General features: G+C 43.0%; 1 protein-coding gene and 1 long non-coding RNA gene across 51 annotated transcripts in view; one reads left to right on the plus strand and one right to left on the minus strand.

Moving 5' to 3' along the window:
* Window positions 1-23668, minus strand: part of NRXN3 (neurexin 3) — a 1517918-nt gene that overhangs the window by 381085 nt on the left and 1113165 nt on the right. The window lies entirely within an intron of this gene.
* On the plus strand, window positions 1140-6585 carry LOC123370327. The gene is made up of 3 exons (XR_006579376.1): window positions 1140-1352; window positions 6096-6260; window positions 6429-6585. It is a non-coding gene; the product is annotated as an uncharacterized LOC123370327 (long non-coding RNA).

The raw sequence follows: 23668 nt of genomic DNA on the forward strand, positions 1-23668 counted from the left end.
CAGAGTAATTGTTATTTACCTGGAAAGATGTGCAGGGCTGTGAAATTCCAGTTCTCTCCTTTGTCTTACTTGAGTCCCTTCAGTTTCCCCATCATTTAATTCAGTCCTTTGATCTCTCAAGTATTAACCTTGTTGAGACCAGAGCTGAGTCAAAGGCCTGGTCTACACTGTGTGTGTGTGTGTGTGTGTGTGTGTGTGTGTGTGTGTGTGTGTGTGTGTGTGTGTGTGTGTGTGTGTGTGTGTGTGTGTGTGTGTGTGTGTGAAATCGATCTAAGTTACGCAACTTCAGCAACGTGAATAATGTAGCTGAAGTCGACATACTTAGATTTACTTACTGTGGTGTCTTCACTGTGGTAAATTGATGGCTGACGCTCTCCTGTCGACTCTGCCTGTGCCTCTCGCCCTGGTGGAGTACCAGAGTCAACGAGAGAGTGCTCGGCGGTCGATTTATCACATCTAGACTAGATGCGATAAATTGACCCCCGCTGGATCGATCGCTGCCTGCCGATCCAGCGGTTAATGTAGACGAGCCCAAAGTCAAGACTCCTGAGCCCCCAAATCCCAAATTCCGGAGTTAAATTTGGATCTGGATATAGATCCCAACTTTGTTTCTCAGACCCATCTCAAGTCCAAGATTAAGATTTCTCCAGAGCTGTTTTTAATTTTCACTGAAGAAGGCCCCTTCAAGATGCTTATAGACCTATAGGAGCTGCGGCTTCTTTGGGGAGATCTTTTCAACATCTCATTCTGATAGCAGAACCTTCCCTTCAGTACTTCTTAAATATTGGAATGGATGCTTAAAGCAGCAAGTGAATTCCCGGAAGATCCATTTTTCTTTCACAAGTGCAGGGTCTTATTAAAGCTCAGTGCTGTTTGTTCAAAGCCCCATACGGATATTTAAAGGATGACTTTCACAAAGGGGAAAACTCTGAAATACATAACACATTTAAACATTAATTCATTCCTTTTCATCTGCAATCATTCTCCTTGCCACTTTTACTAATTATCAGAGATATCTGTGTTTAAACAAGGGCTTCCTTGCTCATTTACTCTCTGCATTTGATCCTACAGTGAAGTCATAACGCGCTGAATTTGTGAGCTCACAGCTGTGAGGTCATAAACCAAGGGTAGGAGGGCTGCATTCAGATCTCACTTTCATGCACAGCATAAGGGCATAGTGAGGGAGTGTCTGAAGGGTGGTGTGCTATGGCTACTCTGGGTTGCAGAGCAGACTGTGGACACCCAAGAGTAGTTGTAGAATTAGAGCATAACCAGGGATTGCTCTAATTTATGCTAGGATCTATGCCACACCCCAAGCCCCCGGAAGAGCCTAGAATCCCACAGGTGCCAAGGTGAGATAAAATGTAACAAGTTAAGTCCAATTCTACAACAATCTCAGTTAAAGTGGTGTAAGTTTTCTGTCCAGACAGGCCTTAGAAGGAAGAGTGCCACCTATTCACTCTAAAACAACACTTCAGGACGCATTTGGCTTCTTTCTGAAGGTCTTCTCATCCATCTATTATCCTGCTCTGACCATACTTACTTCAAGAGCTCTGATGTGAACTGCAGCCCACTGGCGACTGCAGCAGTCGCCAAAGACTTAACAATGATTCATGAAAACTGCTGGTCCCATAATCAGTGGTGACGGGAGTTTATATTGCAAGTTCAGCATCAGTTGAACCATTTCCCAACACAGCCGCATGCGTGCACACACACAATTTATTTCTGTATACAACAGAATGTGTAAAGAGGGTGGCAGAAAGGTGTTGGAGTTCTCAACACCTCTTGGAATCAATTATGTAGAAACAGAAAGAAGCCAAGATATGTCATGTTGAGAAAATAACAGTGTAAAAGTGACTAGGAAATGCCATTTTATTTCCAGAAAGCTAGTTTCAGCACACACATTCAAGGCCAAAATTAAAGTGGTAATCACGTACATTTGCCCAATCAACAGAAGACATAAAACCCCAACAGGTTGTAAGTGTTCGCCAGTGCTGCGCATAAAGTGTGTGTAGAGGAGACTGTGAATATTACAGCATCCATTTTGGCACTCAGTCCTAACTTTCAACAGTGCCGGCTCACATCAGTACATACTCTGTAAAGTCAGGTGCTTCATTTTAGCAGGCACATGTCTTGGCTGCAAGTATAATGATTTCAATCCTCTTATCAAGGAGGGAAAGCTAGAGACCTAGCATCCTGCAACAGAACGACAACACTGAAAATAAGATTAACCTCAACACAGAGAACTAGAAGATATCAACATTATTTAAGCATTTGCAAGGCACTCAGATATCACAGCAGCGAGCTTGATAATAGGCAGACCTGTCCTCCTGCTGGGAGAATTCCCAGAATTATTCAGTAACAGCTGATAGGACAGCCCTTATTTGGGTACAAATATTTTCCAAAATGGTGCACAGGATGGAGGAAATACAAACAATTATAAGAAAGTGAAGACACTGTTAACCCTTTTACACCTATGGGCTTGTATAAGGGCCGTAATTCCTATCAGATCTCATGAGCTGAGTTGTTCAGCACTTGGGTCAGGAGAACTCCATGAGGAACTCAAGTGATCCAGGATATGGCACTACTGAGTCAATAAGTGGCACTCCTTTCTCTCTTGTCAATACAGAGTGTGGGGCTAAAGGTCTCTACGCTACTGGTGGCGCTGACTTTTGGATGAACTGAGCTCTTGACCACTTATAGTTATTAAAAACTCTTGTCCATGCCCTCATCTCACATCTTGATTACTGCATCTTTCCTCTCTCTGGCTTCCCCTCTTTGCCCCCCTTTAAATCCATACAAAATATAGGTGCTAAAATCATCTTCCTTGTTCAACACTCTGACTACATCAGCCTCCTCTTTGAATCCTTCCACTGGCTCCCCTTTTCCCCCTCACATCAATTAAAGCTTCTCTCCTAGCCTTCTGCATCCTTTGTCCCTGAACACTTACTCATTCATGGCCACCTGCCCATTCACTCCTCCAACAATGCCAGCTTTGTATATTAATTTATTCACGTCTCTCACAAACATCTCTGTGGTTTCTTCCATGCCATACCTTGTGCACAGAACATCCTCCATTAAAAGATCCATAAGCCACTAACCTCTCTCCACCCACCTCTGCTGTGATGGCTACAAGAAATCAGCCAGCTAATGATGGGTAGGTGGAGTGTAGTAGGGAGCAATGATACAGATTGTAAACTCTATATGGAAAAGGGGCTATCTTTATACTACATGTGCATACAGCACCTAGCACAATGGGGCCCTGATCCTCGATTGGGGCCCCTTGGAGCTACCACAACATAAATAGTAAATAACTACAAATATTTATTCATAAAAATAAAACCTTTCCAAAGTTCAGAAACCATCAGCTGCACGTTACTAACCACATGATCTTACTACTGCTACCCTCAGTCCCCATTTCCCTTTCCTCTTGGTTCTTTATAATACACGTGTCCTGTTCCTCATTATGTGTTTGTATAGCACAGGCCCAGTAGGATCTCAGTCCTAATAGAGGCTTTCTGCTGCTACCCCTATACAGATATAATAATCTAAAGAGTCTGATCAGCACTGAGACAAATATCAGCGGTGTTAAAATTCATACTTCATAAACATTTCTTTCTCTGGCACTTGAACACAACCCTGCATGAATCCAATCTTTTTTATCTGATCACAGAAACAGGTCTGGATCTTGGTATGCAATGCACAATCCACAACCTACTCGTTCCCCAGAAAAGAAACAAAAATGGTTGAGGGACTGGAAGAACTGATTGATGGGGAAAGACTACAAAAGCTAAATATAGCTCATCTAAAAGATGGCTGATGAGGGATCTTATAAGAGTCTGTATGTGTCTGAAAGGTGCACATACAAAAAGGGAGAGAAATTTCAAAAGTGGTACCAAATGGAATAACTTGCAATAAGGAGATAAGAGTGAGCAAAGGAAAATGTAGGGGGAAATCAGAAAAAAATGACAATGAACTCTGAGAAGGCATAGAGCATCCTCAAGGGAAGCCCCATCACTTCAGTCATTCCATCGTGATTCATAATGTAGGGAGGAAGGATCTATTTTGGTGAATGGATGGAGCATGTGTCCTAACAGGTCTCTTCCAACACTAATTTCTATGGTCCTGAATCAGCGATTCCCAAGGCCAACCTCTTCATTTTAAAGCTGTCATGGATGGCACCATCACCATGTATGCAGCATACCATGTATGAGGAGAGATGTGAAAAGCGTCTCTTGAAGACGTGCCTACAAGTTTTGAGGGGCCTTGAAAACCCAGACCCAATACTGCTTTTACTTCCAGTGATACCTTGCTCTGTCTATTTAAGTTTTTATACAGTCTGTGCCACCATCGTATTCCAGCACAGCTCATGTATGTATTTTGAGTTCAGTTCAAAGAATATAAGCACCAATTTTATTTCTTTATTCTTTGTGTCTGGAACCCTTTGCTTGGGGGCTTTTGTTTGATTTTGGTTTTGGGTTTCCTGGGTTTTTCTCCTGCTGATATCTGCTAGAGGCATCTCCATGGTGACTAAAACACCACCTGAGATGATAACGAACACTCAAAGTTTTCCTTCAGAGCAATCTCCAGCTGTTGAAAACTTTCCCCATTTATCTCTTCACAGCCTCAATTAGAGCAATTGCATCTTGGAACTAATTTCCTCCTCCCTCCTACTGAATAGACTTTGGTCCACCTGTCGATCTGCATCCTTGCTTCATTACTTGCTGACAGCTTGCAATGCAATTCTGCTCCCCTATCAAATTACTTCTAATGATTGTCTTCCGTAACATTATCACCTCAGCTCTTCAGCATACAGACACATACTCCTGTATGCTGGAAAGGGGATAACTGGGACTGCCAAAGAAGCAGTGAAGTCCAGTGCATAGGGCACAAAGACCAGCAGTCAGGAGCCTGGATTCTGTTCCCGACCTGCCACTGACTCAGTATGGAACCTTAGGCAAGGCTCTGTGCCTCAGTTTCCCCATCTTCAAAAAGCACTTTGAGATCTACAGGAGGAACACGTAATATAACTGCTAATGATTTAGAGAGTAGGCTTCTGGCAGAGGCCAGATCTTCACAACTTGTACTCAGCCTAGCAAACGTCTGGGTGCAGTAAAACAATAATTAATAATGAGAAATATTGTGATTGATTGTACATACAACGGAGGCTCTCCAACTGTGGGGCACATCCCTCTAGGGGGCACGGAAGAATGTGCAGGGGGGCATGGCAAGGACAGGGCTAGCCCTGCCAGGGGGTGGGGAAGATAGCGCCACCCAGCCCTACTCTGCCCCCAGTTCTGCTCCAGCCCCAGCCTAGGCCCCCGGCTCCCAGCCCTGACCACAGCTCCTGACTATTGTTCCCAGGAGAGCGTGGATAGATTCCATTACTGGGGTGGGGTGGACGACAGAAAACATTTGGGGACCACTGCCTTATAATTATATCCACTATGTGATTCATTTGATTTTAGTGTTGCTGCCTTATGAGAGCACTTTCTTGATTTGATTCCTGTTCCCATCACCTCTTTATGTCCCAGTGAGCTGAAACGCGAAAGGTTAAAGACGAACCACTGGAAGATGGCCATCAATTCCATGCCCAGAGCCAGAAAGAGTCTCCATGACTTTGGCACGTACTCTGAAGAACTTTAATCATGCTAAGTGCACCTGCTTGTCTAAGGCAGAGAGGACGACAGGGACTAGAGAGAGGTCACATTCCATGACTTCTTGAAGATCGGCAAAGGCAATTAGAACCCATACTTTTCTGGCAGATGGGTCCTAGTGCATCTTATTATTGTAATATTTTTAATGCAGTAGCCACTATGTCTAAAACAAATCATAGAATCATAGAATATCAGGGTTGGAAGGGACCTCGGGAGATCATGTGCTGTGAGGGCTCTTTTTAAGCATCGTCTTTTGTTAGATGCTGCTGCTGCCGGAAAGGATTTATAATTAGTATGTTGAAATAACGAAATACACTGAGATTATTGGTGAATATAAACATGATGCGCTGATCCAATCACTGCTGCTGAAGTTACCAAGAACAGAAGGTCGAGCCGCTGAGCTTTTACAAAGGCTTTTCTTTCTTTTTGTTTTTCTAGCACATGTATGGCAGGTGAAAGATCGTGGGTAGACATGGCTCTAAGTAATGAAGTCCACACAATAGGGGCATCACTGGCAGCAGCATCAGTACAGGCTTTACCCAGACTCCCTTCTCGACCAGGGCCAAGTCTGAGCCATGACTTGGGTTTTATAGGAAAGAAAAGGTGAGTTCAGCATTTTGATCCTTTCAGTCCTCGGCCTCTCAGTGGAGACTGACAACAAGGTGGACAATTAGGGTCAACTGTGATGGTTTTTTTTGGTTCAAATGGACACCAGTTCATTTGAAATGGAACTGAGACACATGAACTTATTTCTTCCCTTCTGATCTGCAGAGGTGCAATGTGAAGCCTGCAAGAGTTAATGGAGTCTCAGGACATTAATAGCAACTCTTCAGCCTCTCCATAGTCTGGGGGAGAAGATGTCCTCTCTGTGACATGCGCTAAGAGATCCAGCACAGAGCTGTGTGCCAATGGAAAGCTCTGACCCATTAGGAACATTATTGTTTACAATGTTAGATATTAAAACATTTTGCCCCAGTAGGGGTCTCCTTACTTCTGGCTGTTCTGTGGTTCTGTCTGGAACATCTCCACCTACTAATCCTCCCATGAATCTGATCCCTGCACAATTTTTTACTATTTGGTGATCCAAGAGGTGTAGGTTTCAGGGGCCTGGGAAGCATGTGACAAGTGTAAAGGATTACTGTAGACTGACTGGATAAGCCATGCGTCAGTCAAAGTTATGGCTGGGGAAACCACAAGCCTTGTACTAATATCCTCAGAGACAAAGGCTCACATTAACATGCCTTTCAACCCAGTCAGTAACATACTGCTTGAAATAAAAGGGGAAAGGAATTTATTATTCTTTTCAAAACCCACATTGGGATGCAAAGAAATAGCCTAAAACTATTGGTTTAAGAGCAATTAGAACCTCATAGAAGACTGTGAAAACAATGTTTGGAAATAGAGTAGAACCAGGGGCGGCTCCAGGCCCCAGCATGCCAAGTGCGTGCTTGGGGCGGCAAGCTGCAGGGGGCGCTCTGCCGGCGCCGCGAGGGTGGCAGGCAGGCTGCCCTCAGCGGCTTGCCTGCGGAGGGTCCGCTGGTCCCGCGGCTTCGGTGGACCTCCCGCAGGCAAACCGCCGGAGGCAGCCTGCCTGCCATGCTTGGGGTGGCAAAATCCCTAGAGCCGCCCCGAGTAGCACCTTGCCTTATAATCCACACAGAATATTGGCCATCTCTTCCTATCACTGGGAACACAATTTAATAGCAGAGCGCTGCTGTGGGAGTTTCATAAAATGTACAATACATATACTAGCCTACAATGAAAAATTGGCCAAAATAGCTAACCCACAATGGACAAAAAGTCCAACTGTGACTGCAGGATCAGGGCCCTTCTTGTTAAATTTGCAAGTCAGTCCTTAGCATTGCGTCTCCCAGTCACTAGAGCGAATTCACGATGTTCAGCTGTATCACATTTTCTCTCCTTCCATTTTTTTTTTTGGTGACTTAAGGACATTTGAGTGACCCCTCTTTGTAAGTTTACCAGCTCTTGCTGATTTCCCACTGGAAATCATAATATTGCTGTGCACTTAAATAGAATTTTTCTTCCCTATATGTCAAAGCGCTATGGAAGAATGAGTAAGTACTATCCCTATTTGACAGGTAGGAAAAGCAAAACTCAGAATGGCCTGATTTTCTGGATACCTGGGCACCTGCAGATCCCTCTGATTTCATAAGGAGCTGCAAGTGCTCAGCACCTTTGAAAATCAGGACCTAAATGATTTGCCCAAGGTCACACAGAGAGTCATTTACATAGCTAGGCAAAGAACCCAGGATTCTTGACTCTCAACTCTGTACTCAGCAGCACCACACCACAGCTGCACCTCCCTCCTTGTTGCATCACAGCCATTTCCACAGGGGCCAATTCTGATGTTACAGAGAGTTACGGCTTTAGATGGGAAACAAGCAGCAGCAGATGATGAACTCTCGGGAAGCAGCAATCCTGCTTTCATGCAAATGTCCCTAGTAATAAAGAACAAGGGAAGAGAAATACCAAAAATATATGGCATAGAGGCATAATTGTCCCTTCATAAACCTTAGTTTTTCTTCAAAACATGTTTTAATGAGACCTCTGTGGCTCTTTAACCTCTCACAAAGACAGTTATATATTACTGGGAGGGAAAGCTTCTTCCTGACCTAGCAACGACCACAGAAATGTGAGTGGAGCAGATATAGCAGCTTGATGTTTATGGGATCTGGCTTTGGTTAGTACAGTGCACCAGCATGCTGAATTCTTTAAAACATTCAAAATAAATAAAAGAAAGAAAGAAGAAGAAGAAAACAAGGAAAGATATTTGACCTTTAAGAGCCAGTGAGCACTACCTTGTTTGCAATAGCTGCAACATCGACCCCTAACCCCTCATCTCTGTTGCTTAGACTGGGGGCCCTGAGGCAGTATTCCACTGGGGCACTGTAGCTTATCACACAGATCCATGTTAAGTTATGCTGCAAATGTAATCTTTGTGTAAGAATTAGTAGCGGCAACAAACTACATGATAATCACAAAATCACAGTCAAAATATGCTGCTTTAGAGGAGAGAGGGTGCATGAAAAAAACGCACTGGACTGGAAATTACGCTGCTGAGCCCTGCAGCAGAAAGGCCTTCTAACATCTAATTAGATTTTGCTGAATAGAGAATTATTTTAATGGAAGTTTTCCTTTTGGTTCCTTGTGTAGGCAGTTTAATCCAGAGAAGAACAACAAAAGTGGTTTCCATTCACACCCAAGCAGAAAATAAATTTAAATATAAGCCAAATGTATGTGGGGGATGGGGGGCTTGGGGTGGGGGTGTCTGGATAAGTGTATCCACAATATATAAAATTCATCAACCCATAAAATTTTTAAGCACCCAAAATTCCCAGGGTGGCAGAGGAGGGCTTGAATCCCAGTCTCCTTGGCTTTATCTTGAGTCCACAAGTGGAGGTACTCCAAAAATTTCAAAGAAAGTGGAGATTGGTTCCAGTTCCCATCAGCTGAATCCTACCTTAACAGCCCCTGGGCTATCTTCTCAGATAGTGACTGTGGAATGACTACGGGGACCATGGGGGTTTCCAGAACTGAAAACAAAGTGGAGTACCCAGAGTGAGCATGCTTCCCATGTGGAAGATGTAGGATATTTTTCCCCTTTTTGTTTAACCCTGAACTTCTGAGACCTCTAAAGTAGGACAAGCCAGCCTTGCATAGATACTTGGTTCAGACAGAAGATTACTTGTAAATCTCCCACAAAAAATGCATAGGAGATCTTCATATATATCAGAGGCATCTGAAACTTTCGTCTTCATTTCAGCCTTAATTCAAGTGCAGCCTTTTTTTGTGAACGAACAAACAGGTTCACATGAATTCTGTCTGGGCCCAAGATATCTAGCCTGGATAGGAACTTCTTTGCTCTAGTTGTATGTCTGGGAGCCAGTGCATTTTGAGCTCAAGCTACATTCTCTGGGATAGGTTGCATGGAGTAAATCACATGCTATTTCCTAATACGGCCATTAGTCTCACTTCTGGCTCTGATGAATGGGCAATCACGTGTGAACCTCTGTGGCCCAGCTGAACCTGCCTATGGGTTCACAATGAGATTCATCCCTGGGAAAACTGGGGGTATTCAGACACAAACTTCAGAGCCTGTTAACCAGTTACTGAAGAGAGAAAAACCAACCACCAACCAACCAAAAAAACAAAAACAAAAGAACAGTTAAAGCAAATTTGGAAAGATTATCAAAGGTGTAATGTTTATCATATTTGTATTCAATTTTTGAACCAGAAATCTAAGAGCGAATATGAATGTCAGCCACAGGACACCTCTGAATAAATCTGCCTCCGCCATTTTCTGATCACTTTCAATGAGAGATCATTCAGGCAGTTAGAGTGGTAAATTTCAATGTACAAGATGACAAATATCCAATACAGCTCATCTATACATGTGCCTAATAATTTGAGGGGGATCTTAGGTTTACATGCAGATGAGATTTAATCCCAGAAAATATCCAATGAAGAGGAAGAAAGCCCTACAAGAAAAAGGATTTATCCTGTTCAATGGAAATTATATGTACCAATGAAACTCCCTCTAGTCTTTCCTCAGCTTTTCAGACATATGACTAGAATAATCAAATGTGCACTGAAAGGCTTTTAATCTGCCAAAACCTGGACTCAGGATTATTTGTTTCTCCAGCAGCAATGGACAGCATCTGTAACCTCTAAAATAGAAAAGCAAGCTGCATTCAATATGCTGACTTAGGGGTTAGTAGTAACATCTGCTGCTGGGGAAATCTAGAACCTCAAGCTCAGGTCTTTAGCAGGTTAGTAAGAGAAGAACTGATATTAAATACCTTAATTTACTTTAAAAATTAAGGGACTTTAGAGATGTTTATCCACATAACAAGGAAAAGAAAAGCAATGCCAGCTTCCCACATTCCTGTTCTTCAAGCCAGACCCAAACAGACTCCAGACTCAGAAGGGAGTTCTTTCTCCATGGCTCATCCAGTCCTTGGCCTCTCTGCGGCAACTGCCAGCAAAGAGGCCTGTTGTATGGGTGATTTTGTGATGTGGATACATCCACTAGGGACCACATTGAGAGCTGTCACCAGTTCCTTTCACACAGGCCACTTACAAATGTAATAAACAGCAGAGCCTTGACTATCTGCACTTTGCTATGTCACAAACTTTAAAGGAAGCACCCAGAAAAGCATCGTTCTCTCCTTGCCTCTCAGTGAAGATGCCCCACTTGGGGCTGAGCAGACTAAGGTTTTGTTATTTTTGGAAACTGAGCCATGTTGCACTTACCAGTATATTTATCATAAGCAGTTAAAACAAAACTACAACTGACCAGATAAACAAAGCACACACTGTGAATCAGCATCCTTGGTTGGCCTTCCCTCATCCCCCTCCTACTGGGGCCCAATCCTGCTGACACTGAACTCAACAACAAAATTCCCCATAGACTTCAGTGGTTCAGGAACTGGCCCTTACTTTTTCAAAAGTCAGTCACTCTTAATGAAATGCCCCATCACCAGTGTTTAATTAATGAGAGAAGCTTTTTAGTACACGTCAACAGGGCCTGATTTTCCTTTTCCTAACATGGGCGTCGCTCCATTGACTTCAATGCAGTGGTTTTGGGCTCTTGAACAGGTTTTTAATGTAAGTGAATTCTATTTATGGTTTGAGTTATTTAAAACGAGAGTGGACAAACCTGTGCTGTAGGTAAAAATCCTCTTGCTATTGGATAGACTAGACAGCCTCATAGGCCTTTTGCATTTTTAAGTGCTATGATTACAATTCACCTTTAACTAGGTAGCATCTGCTAATGGAAGATGTTAGCCAGAGGGGGTACAGATGCTCAGGATATCCTGTGTGTTCAGCACTCATTTAATTGAATATTATCAACCATTCCCTTGAGATTACCTTTAATGAATGATGAGCTTGATTCAAAGGAGAACTTTCTTGCAAGCTTTGTGAGATTTCAGTACCCTGACAGAGAGCAACGATCACCCTTTATACTGCACACTCCAAAGGACTCTCCTTGGGGGACGTCTGTTCTATTTCAGCTGTAACAAAAGGGCGGGGGAACCGGTGATATCTCTATTGCAAAACGTACTGAGCCCTAATGAAGCAGAGATGGATGAACCAGATTGGAGAAAATATGAACTTCTTGCCATAGTTTTGAACTGAATCCCACCTTTTGTGTGTGTTAAAAAAAAAATCCACGAACCTCTTTCTCTCCACCTCTCCCCCCCATTGTTTTTCATTTTTTAATGATTTCTTCCTTGTAGAAACAATAGTCCAGTATTCTCTAGCAATGGACCAAAACGCTATTGTCAGTTGAATGGGCCGTCTCCTCAGGAATAAGAGGAGGGAAAGAAGGTGGGTGGGAGGGGCACAGAAGGAAAAGGCAGTGGCTGTCTTTTTCTTCTGTGTTTCTACAGTGCCTAGCCCAATGGGATCTTGGTCCATGACTGGGGCTCCCAGGCACTTCCACAATACATAAAATAATGTGTTTGTGGAAAAGGGGCTGTTTCTGTAAGCTGACTCACACTGCAGCATTTTGACCATTATTTTGAATAATGGACAATACTCACAAGGGCTGCCAGAAACCAAGACCACAAAATCTCCTGAGAAAGTCTGATGAGAGGAGTCCAAACCAAATCCTCAAGTTCAAACATCCCCACATTTGGGGAATTTCTGACTCTGGATCAAATCTTTGTGGCTCAGGCCTGTTATATAGGCAGCTGTTCCTACTATGGCTGTTAGGCCAGGCCAGAGCTTAGAGAGAACTTGTGCGGCCCTCTAGACAACATGGGGTATGTTAGTCATTCTGGCAGCCAGAGAACCAACGAGAACCACAGGGGCTGTCTGTGTCCAGCAGCCCAGCTAAGAGTTCATTACAGGCAAGCCCTGTTACATCTCTACCCTAATGAGGTTTTCCTGTTGATATAGGAGTCTCTGAGAATTGTCCCATTTTGGTGTGAAAAAGTTTTCATTCCCTCACCGCTTTGCCAGGCTGAGGGGTGCATAAGGGAAGGCTCCTCTACTGGGCTTGTGATCTCAAACAGCAGAAAGCCCAGTTTGCTTTTCTATTCCTAAGCCTTCTTTTCAGTCAGCTGTTTCTTTCTCACTTTCCCCCCCTTCCCCTGAGATATAGAAGAAGACAGACAAAGATAAAGCGCTGGGCAGAAAAATCAGACACAAAAACCTGCTGTGAACACATACATGAAAAACGAGCACAGAGGGGGGTTTTAAAATGGTTTGAAAAGTGAGCTCATTTTTTGCCACCTATAAACTCCTTTCACGGGGCTGCCAAAGGAAAACATAGTGGGGGGGGAGAGAGATAGGAAATGAAAATAGAAACCCCCGTGGGAGAAAAAAAATCATATGCTGCCAACTGTTCTGAAAAGGCAACAATGTTTCTCTCCAGGTCTTCCTATTTATTTCATTTTGAACAAAGGGAAGGGGTGGAAATCAGCCCTTTCATGGTATTGCTTTCTGTCCATATATATTTTTTATTCAACTAGTAGAATCTAGAGTCCTTTGAAAATTTATTAACAATGACATTTAGACAACACAAAGCCATTTCCATTCAATTAAATAAACACAGCATGTTAACCTTCAGTAAAAGAAGTAGCCACTCATTTTTATAGGCTGCTGTTAACAGATTTCTGGGCTTCAACAAAGCCAAGATCAATAAAGCCTCTGCAAACCATAATACTCTGATGCACACTCTATCGACAGCTGCTCAGAAAATAAGTTTGATTCTGACGGTCCTGATGATTGGGTGCTTTCCCAGTCTCTTCCTCTCGCTCTCTAATATCACAGTGTCAATGCCAGGAACAGAGTGAATTCAATTGCAGCATTACCTGAATGCATGGAATGGTCATCAGCTGCTCAGGTCTCCCTCTTGAGAGGTTAAGGAATGTGGCCTCTTGAGAGAGGATTTGAAAAAGTGCTGAGACCACGAGTTCCATCGCCACCACTTAAGGGGGAAGGAAATCACCATTGGTTGTTTCAATTTTTATATCTGTGTTGATTTATTATTGCCTGAGGCACAAATAGCCAACTAAGACCTTGGCTATTGCATTGCAACTATTGACCACATCAATGCAGCAGCAAATGGACATATCAGTTGCCTGGCCCTCTTTCTTTCTTTTTCTTGAAGCTAAATTAGTGCAAGGGAGAGGTGCCTTCTGTTATCCACAAAACAGGCACAGCCCACGCAGTGGAAAGGCAAACTTCCCACATCAATGCCTTGCCAATGTGCTACGCATCTACCTGCACGGACCACCACCATGGGTGAACGAGGCAACCAGAAGCAGTAGCTCATTTATTACTTTGGACTTTCTGCTGAGACTACCACTGTGCGTCTCAGACCTTCACATTTTCTAAAAGCCTCTTAACACTATCTTCATGTCAGTGAACATGCTGCCCCCCACCCATTGTAACTAATGCTCCAAGACAGGACTGTTCTTTGGGTCTCCTGGGACATGTTGATTTGCTTATCTATTTCATTGGTTATTGGAGCTCTGTGAGGCATGGACCATGTCTTCCTCAGTGTGTTGCACAGCTCCGAACACACTGTGGCATTTAATAGCTAGCAAATATAGTGATTGTGGATTTTAACCTGTCTGCTGGGAGCTGTCTCTTAAACTACAGCCTGATCAGAAAACCTACAGAATGCAAAGTTATGTGGTAATTAATCTTTGATCTACTCAGCAACTTCAAGTCTAATTACCTAGGAATCTGCAGGGACATGACAACTTGGTGATTAATATTTAATATTAATATGCAATTACACAGTAGTTACATGATTACACATGGCCAGCATCAAGGTAATGAGCTTATTATGGGACAAATGTTAAGGTCCTTGTTCCGTTTTTTCGCCGTCCTTAGGCAAATTCCTACTGAAGTCGGTGGGAGTTTGCCGGAGAAAGGCCTGAATAATCAATGAGTAAGGACTTAAGGATTTCGCCCTATCTTCTGTAGATGTAGGGTGGGATTTTAAAAAGTGCTCAATGTTGGCCTAACTTTGCCCCAACTGAAGTCAGTGGGAATGGAGGTAAAGCCATTGCTGGGGGTTGTTGAAAACCCTGCTCACACTAGGGTACGTCTTCACTACCCGCCATATCAGCGGGTAGCAATCGATTTCTCAGAGTTCGATATATCGTGTCTCATCTAGACACGATATATTGAACGCCGAACGCGCTCCCGTCGACTCCAGAACTCCACCACCGCGAACGGCGGTGGCGGAGTCGACGGGGGAGCCGTGGACGTCGATCCCGCGCCGTGAGGACGGGTAAGTAATTCGAACTAAGGTACTTCGACTTCAGCTACGCTATTCGCGTAGCTGAAGTTGCGTACCTTAGATCGAACCCCCCCCCCACAGTGCAGACCAGGCCAAAGAAACCTAAACGTAGATTTTTGCAGGTGATCTAGATTAGAGGTATTTGAGACTTTTGTCACCAACTTCAGTGCAGTGGCTCAGTAAGAAATGTTCCCACTGCACAATATGTCCCTACAATAACATGGTGAAGATTTCAGGGTGAATCACAGAGTGGAAGGAAGATGCCACATGTATGTCTATCAAATGCAGTATGTCAGTATTGCTCCATCACATCAGCTTCATTATGCTACTGGGGCATCAGTCATGATAATCTGATATGGCGAGATAATACACAGCATGATCATAACAATTAGAGATGAAAAAAGACTGTCAGGTTATATAGTCCATCTTCCTGACTGTGCAGGATTCTTTCCTACTGTGATTCTGATCCCAGTTAGACCCCAGTAGTCAATGGAGTTACACCAGATTTATAATAGTACAACTGAGAACAGAATGTGGCCTTTTTAAAGGCTCTTACAGAACAGGTACCTGTCACCATACCAGGAGATAAGCAAGGACCTAATCTAAATACAGCATATTGTGGAAAATGAATAAATTAAGTTCACATGGGAGGCAGATGATATTTTGCTTAGTACTGCAGCTTGCCAGGGAAATGGGTCTGTACTTGCTGGACACCCCTGTTTTGTATTTATTGTATCTCTGAACTAATCCTAATGAATTCATTTTCCATGCATGGGGATCTCATCTAGCCTTCTGGAGGAGTCCAACAGCAACTCAGCATTACCAAGATCAATCATTAAAATAAATTGCTAGCTACAATCTCAATCAGAATCCACGCAATGAGCCTGGTGGGGTAGATATTTCTGTTTAGGTCCCTTCCCAAATTACCTTGAGAGATGTTGAAAGAGAATATTTCATAGGCTGCAGCAAAGCAATTCATTTGTGTCTCCTAGATACAAATGCACTATTCGTCTATTCCATCTACCACTCTAGTCTCTCTCTTATGGTAGCCACTGTCAAGTCTGCAATTTGCCACTTTTAATACAGTTTACAAGGGAAGCAAACTACTCCAGACATTGGTACTGTTGGAAGGAGGACATTACTGTTGTGTTCTGATGGATTCCCTATTTCCTACAGTATTCATCAGAATGCAATGACTATGTTAAATTTTGAAATTATGTTTTTTATTCCAGGTAATAGTGTTTGGGCCTGCCTGTAAGAAGAGGCAGTGACCATTCATTACAGTCTGGAAGCACTGTTGGCTCTGTTCAGTTGTTTCTTTTAACTTCTGCTGGCTTAGGGTCCAAACTGATGGCAGATTGTTACACTAGTTGAGTGAAATTGACCTTTATCTGTGAGTCACCATATGGTGCAATAGGATCAGCTGGCACAAGAGGGCATACTTTACACTTCCCTGGGTGGCTTTGGTGAATTTGACCTCCTCTACAAGTATTTGCTGACCTGTGTCACCATTACCTCACTCTCCACATCTCTCACTTTGGGTTGTTCAACCACTGTGCTCAATCCTTGACTCCTTGTTGATCCTTATGGAGTAGGTACTAGAGCCAGTTGGGAATTTTTCCACAATTTTTTTTTGTCCAAAAATGCCGATTCAGTGAAACTGTTCACGAAACAGGCATAGTTTTAACAAATCTCCCAACTTGAAAAAATATGTTGAAATTTTTTTTTGAAATTGTTGGAACATTTTGTTTTGACTTTTTCTAAATGACAAATTCCAGCTTTCCTCTTCGAAAAGACTATTTGTTTAGAATTTTAAGCTAAATAGTCTGAAAAACCAAAGATTTAAAAAGAAAAAAGGCCAAAAATATCAAAATGAAACATTTCAGTTGACTCAAACTGAAAAAAATAAATTTGATTCATGAACATTTTCAAGATTTCAACTTTTTGTCCCAATTCATAATGGTAAAAAAGGTTGAAACGCTCAAAAATATTCATGGAATGGGAAATCTGCTTTCCTCCCAACTCTAGTAGATATTCCTTCCTTGTGGTTCTCACCGGCATTCACCTCAACACTAACAGCTGGAGGAAATCTACTTTAAAAAAAAATGTGACTTATCCGACCTTGCCTGCCCTACTGCTCAGAAAGACTATTTTAAAAAACAGGGGATTCACATGACGTTTTCCATTTGATTAATTTCTGCACACTATAGCATTGATTCCCTGCAATACGGCACAGGCTGAGTCAACTGCACTGACCTCTTTGCAGCTCCACCAAGCTGCATGCAGCACAGAGTGATCCTCACAACAGATGCATGCACCATTCTCGGGGGTGACACTACTTGCACATTAGCCATGGTGAAACTTTAAAACTGGGTGAGCATGTATTGAACCATTATACATCAAGAGAATGTGTTTTCTCTGTAGTATTTATCCTATGGCAAAGTATAGAAGTTAGGGTTGGCCAGAAAACAACCATTCCATGCGGCAGAAAATTGGAAAGCTTTGAAAATTTGTGTTCATTCTGCATCTCAGGTGAGTGCCCAAACAACCAGGGGCGGCTCTAGCAATTTCGCCGCCCCAAGCACAGCGGCATGCCGCGGGGGGGCGCTCTGGCGGTAGCCGGTCCCGCGGCTCCGGTGGACCTCCTGCAGACGTGCCTGCGGAGGGTCCGCTGGTCCCGCGGCTCCGGTGGAGCGCCCCCCCACGGCATGCCGCCCCAAGCACGCGCTTGGCGTGCTGGGTCCTGGAGCCGGCCCTGCAAACAACCAGGCTATTAGCTATTCTGAGCTGAATTATTCTCTCTCATTTTGACCAATCCTTGACCTGAGAAACCTTCTCGGCAAAATTTTCATCAGAACCAATATATTTCCATGAAACATTTGGGTTTTGATGAAACAGGATTTTTCTAGATGAAAAAAATCTCTTTTTCTTTACCAGCTCTAATACAAATATACTGCATACCTACTACACCTTCCAATAGGAGCTCCTGGGACCACCCACTCACCCACACCAGAATGGAACATTGACTCAAAGAAAGAGCACTATATACTGAATCAGCAACACTATTTCAACTCCATGAAAAGCTCCTCAGAGCAGATTGCATTTCTTCTTGTGGGTATGAAAGGGCCTAACTCACTGCGGTGCTACCAGAAAACAAATAAATTAAAATGATGGAAAGACTTTAAAGGGATTTTTTCCACAAAAAGGCTGAGGAAAGATCCTTTGAATCATTTTCAAGTTATGAAAACAATACACAAAGCAAGTCTGAGAGCTGGCACTTCTGCTGACTGGTGGTGCCTCTTAACTAGGTGAAGTGTGCAATTTGCTAAGGATCTGAAGGCACCAGAGTTAAAATTCCTAGTGAGCACTTTCCCATTTTTCTCTTTTCTTTTCCTTGTGCAAAAAAATTAGATATCGTAATGTACAAATAACAAGAATACAATATTCAAGATGAAGTTAAAAGGCGTCTTTAACTGTGGCTGTGCAATACATTAAGGTTCCCACAGCAGTTTTGACTCAGGGATATCAAAAGTAGTTTTGGAATATTTTCCTGTTTATTTTCTTAAACATGCAAAAACAGAGTGAGTTATGTTTTTTAAATGTATATCACAGCAGTTGCAGGAAATGCAGCGCTGCTAAGCTGCCTTTAACTTTTGCATTTCCTGACTTTTTATGTTTTTACCTCTGCAAATTTAACATTACAACAAATAAGTGTTTACATTGCAGAGTGAAACACACAGACACATGAATGTACAGACGGAATATTTTTCTCATGACTACAATGAAACCACTTATGAGCGACAAGGCAGTAGTCTTTAAATGGCACACAAACACAACAGTTCATAGCTTACCTCACTGGAACCGTTATGGAATTTCAGTAGGTAGCATGTAATTACCCAGACTGGAATTTTGACACTCCTACTTTTGAAGGAAGTGGTACGGGTTCTCTGATGGCAGAGAGCAGTGAAGGACTACCTTTTACATCTTATGTTATGCTATTTTACATATATATTAAATACACGGGACCCGGCTGTGTGAACCTCAAACCACGCACAGCGGAGACCCTACATGTGGATCTCTCCACTTCTGTACACAGTGGAAGCGCCACCAACTCTCTAGCGCCATCTTCCTCTCACTCTGGACCCTGCAGAGGTCTCTCTGTGATCAGTGTTTGTGCCGAGGAGAGGGATAAAGACTGGACAGGCTGAAATTTAAATTGTCCCCTTCCCATCCCATGGAAAACAGACACAACATTTGAAACAAACACAAACTGCAAAGTCTTTTCTACAAGGCATCTCCAGGGACCACTGCAGTCAAAGAGTGGTGCAGGAGGAGGTCTGTGGCCTCTGAAGCTATTCCTGGAGATCCAGGGAGGCAGGCAGTTGAGGCCAACACTACTTGGCTGAAACCTCATGGGGGAACCCATGCAGAAATTCCTTCCCATAGTACCCCCATCTCAGGAGCTTTTCTGTGGTGAGGATGGTCTGGGCTTCAGTTCTTATTCAGCCAAAACTCCTAAAGAAGGGGGTGAGGATCAGTACGTGGCTCAGAGAGAGAGATAAATGCTATGGTCTGGGTTGCTCCAGAGCAGTGGTGGGCAACCTATGGCTTGCGGGCCGCATGTGGCCCATCAGGGTAATCTGCTGGTAGGCCGCAAGACAATTTGTTTACATTGATTGTCCGCAGGCACGGCTAGCCGCAGCTTTCATTGGCCGGGAATGGCAAACCACAGCCACTTGGAGCTGCGGGCGGCCGTGCCTGCAGATTGGCAATGTAAACAAACGGTTTCGCAGCCTGCCAGCGGATTACCCTGATGGGCCGCAGGTTGCCCACCACTACTCCTGAGGCTCCTTGCCATTCCTCATGTTGGTATTCATCTCATATGCCTCTAATGAGTGCCCCAAACCCACTTAGCTGATGAAGCCTCTCCTTGAAGGAGCGCCTGAGCCATCAATGACTCTAATCAGAAGCTTTGCCTCATGTTTTCGCGGTATGAATCTTCAAGTTTGGGAATTCAATACTTTTTCTCCCTCACCTTCCAAACACATAAACATGAGGAGCTTGTGGCAAAATAAAATAAGGCACTTTGCTACCTTTTGAGCCATCTCCTCCACTTCCAATCACTCCATTACAGGCTTCATTAACTAAAATTAAAAGTACAAGGAATAGCTAATGAAAGTGCTGTCCATCTCATGCTAGTGAGCAGCCCCAGGACATCGCAATTAGGAACTTTTTCAGAAGACTAGCTTCAATGGAAAATAAATGAACTTGTCCAAATGGAACCCCTCCAGCGGCAGCATGAATGCTGAGCGCTGGCTGCTGTGGATAAACAGCAGGGCCAAATGAATGTATCAGCTTTGGAACAGTCCTGTTTTCAATAAGTAAGAAAGAAAGAAAGAAAGAAAGAACAAAATGAAGACAAATAGTAGAAGGAAAGAGTGATAAGACGGGAGGAGAGAATAGTGAAGAAAAGTGATGATAAGAGAAAAGTGAGTGTTTAGTGTCTAAAGGTGCTTATGTACAAATAACGTAGATAGAAGATACAATCCTCTTGAGTGAGTTTAAGTACAAAACATCTTCCTCTCATGTGTGTGTCTTCTTCCTCATGTATACACACACGCACACACTCTTATAAGATAGATAGATAGATTTTAATAAAGACTGGAAGGTGGGGGGTATATTCTTAATCTCTTCAGTCCCTGGAACAACACCTGCCTGCCCTTCCCAAGGGAAGGCCACATTCTAAGCATCTGAATTTTACTGGAAACAAATATATAAATTGAATTAGTGAATTAATTCAAAGACCCCTCTAGGAATAATCACAGTTGTGAAAGCTCTCTGAGAAAACAAAGAGTTCAAGACCAAAACACTTCCTTTGTGAGACATGTGGTACTTCAATGAGCTTTCATGCCTCTTGGAACAGTAATAGGAGGGCAAAATCTGTGCAATGGGGTTGATGACTCACTAAGTGTCTGTGTTATTTTTACAATCTCTGGTAATGCTGCATATGTTTTCACAAGCTGCTGCTGGCCTATGAAGCAGACAGCACAAGCCACAGGTTGTTAATTTAATTGTTTTACCAACTGGACCTCCTCAGGCCAAATCCTGAGGGCTCTACAAGTCCTACATGAGGGAAAGCTCTTACTGAAAGCAATGGGTCAAACTCCAAGAGGTTCTGAACACCTGTATCTCCTGCTGATGTCAATAAGATTGCTTAGAAACCCTCAGGATTTTGGCTGAGGAAAAAGTGAGGGGAAATGGATTAAGGAAGTTAGGGGTTGCTTCATTCCAGTTTTGGTCTAATCCATCTATCCATACAGAGTCATCGATCACTAGATGGAGGATCACTTCAATACCACACTGCAACTCTGCATGACATTCTAAGGACAGCAAAAGAACAATTCAACTGACCCTTATCCACAATGTTGGAGCTAGCATCATTGCACCTGCGAATAAAGCCAACAGGCTCTTTAATAAAAACAAATTATATTAATACTTCATACTCACTGTACAAACATTAACTAATTAATCCTTACAGCACCCCAGTAGGTTACCAAGCATCATTATTCCTGCATAGAAAGGTTAAGTGATTTGCCCCAGATGCTACATCAAGACAGAGGATGAGCTAGGACTACAACTCACAAGTGGTTAGCTTCTAGGTTCGGTGTTTGTTTTGATGGTTGGTTTTTTTCCCCTCTGTTCACTAGACCTGAGAGGCCTAGACCTTGTCCTTCTGTCTCATCCAAAAGATGGCACCTCTCGAAGCTCAGTCTGACCTAGGGTGACCAGACAGCAAATGTGAAAAATCAGGATGGGGGGGCGTAATAGGAGCCTATATAAGAAAAAGACCCAAAAACCGGGACTGTCCCTATAAAATCAGGACATCTGGTCACCCTAGTCTGCCCTCACACCAAGCCAGATATTGATTCTGAGACAGCATCTCCCAAATCAGCAACACTGCTTCCTATAGTAACTATATTTCCCCTAGAGGTCTCCCATCCAGCCAAGTAGTAACCAAGCACAACTATGCTCAGCTTGCCCAAAGCGATATGACTTTATGCCATAAACATTGACTTACTAGCAGAGGGCTCTGCTCAGATCACATGTGAGAATCAAATTAAGCAAAATATACCACTAGGGAAGGGAGAGGGGGGCAGAAAGCTGCCTACTGAGTTAGCAGCATGAAATGTAACGGGTATAAAGATGTGTGCTGTTACCAGGGTTTTCAGAGCATATTCCTTACTAGCCACACACCAGAGGTGTTTAAACAAACAATGGGCATCAACATTTCAAACCCTATTAGAAAATGCATTTGTACGTACACAGCTGGCAAGAGAAACAGCATCAAAATGATGGAATTAAAACCCGCTAACAGCTTTGAAATGAGTCTTGAAATCAATATTGAGAGGGGCACACACACATTACACCTGGTGGGATATCCAAGCCAGGCTCCTTTTGCATGCTTAAGTGGACTCATGTGGCAGTCTGGGCAGATATTAACAAACCATGTCTTGAAACATAAACAAGTAAAATTGCCATTGAAGAATTGGTTTCTGTTAGCTTTTTTTTTTTAAACAGAGTTATAGAGGCACCTGAATTCATGCTCATCGGATAATGAGCACAAGGCAACCTGCAGGAACAGTCAAGTATCTGTTAAAATCTAATCTAATCTTTCAGGATTTTTAGTGCATTCTTCAATGTGGTATTTGGCACCAAATTCAGTGATTATAAGTAGCATCCTAGTTGGAAATTAAAAAGAGCCCTATGTTTGGAGAAAGTGCTGTGATTCTTTGATGACATGGAGCAAGCAAGAGTTCAAGACCATCATCAATACTCCCCCCTGCATCAGGCTATGGCACTACAGAACCACCTGTGAGGAAGGCTGTGATATTGGCAGACCAGGTGCCAGCTCACGTCAAGACTGCTAGGCCCCAACTGAACACTGACGAATGCACAGCTAGAAACCAGTCTGGCTCACCCATGTATTAGTATCATTAAAACAGGTATTAGATTTATAAAAATGTGTTTAAATTTTATGAAATGCTTGTAGGATGCTGCATGTATTAACCTCACTTAATATAACCTTATAACATGGGTTACAGAAGTTAAGTGTTTGTACTGTAAACCTCTGTAACTATGTAACTCATCAAACAGAAAAGAAGCATTAATTAATATAAAGACTTGCTTCCTACAGAAGGTGTTAGGTCCTGCACATGAGGCGGCCCATTGAAACCAAATGAGCCATTGTGAAACATCGAAGGACAATAACTTTGTTGCTTTCTTCCCCCCTTTCCCCCACCACACAAACAGGAGATGTGAATGGGGACACATTCCACCAGCATGAACTCTGGGGAAAGGGAATGAAAATCCCTGACAGGAAGGAAATGCATCTTTATGCTGCGTGGACTCTGAGGGGCAAAGATTTCTAAGCATAAGCAAAGTATTCCCAGTGCTTACTGGTTAGCCCTAAAGGACACACAAAGCTTACATATTACAGCAGCTTCTATATTACCTTTTGAAATTAAGACTAACTCATTTGTGTGTATCTGTTTACCTCCTTTAACCTTGTAACAAATTCTCTTATTTCTTTTTCTTAGTTAATAAGGCTTACTTAATTCATAATAGGATTGGCTACAGCATTGTCTTTGGTGTAGGATCTAAAGTGCAGTTGACCTAGGGTAACTGACTGGCCCCTTGGGAGTGGGAGTAACCTGAATGTTGTTCTGAT

Source organism: Mauremys mutica, chromosome 4 (genome assembly GCF_020497125.1).
Source record: "Mauremys mutica isolate MM-2020 ecotype Southern chromosome 4, ASM2049712v1, whole genome shotgun sequence".
Lineage (NCBI taxonomy): Eukaryota > Metazoa > Chordata > Testudines > Geoemydidae > Mauremys > Mauremys mutica.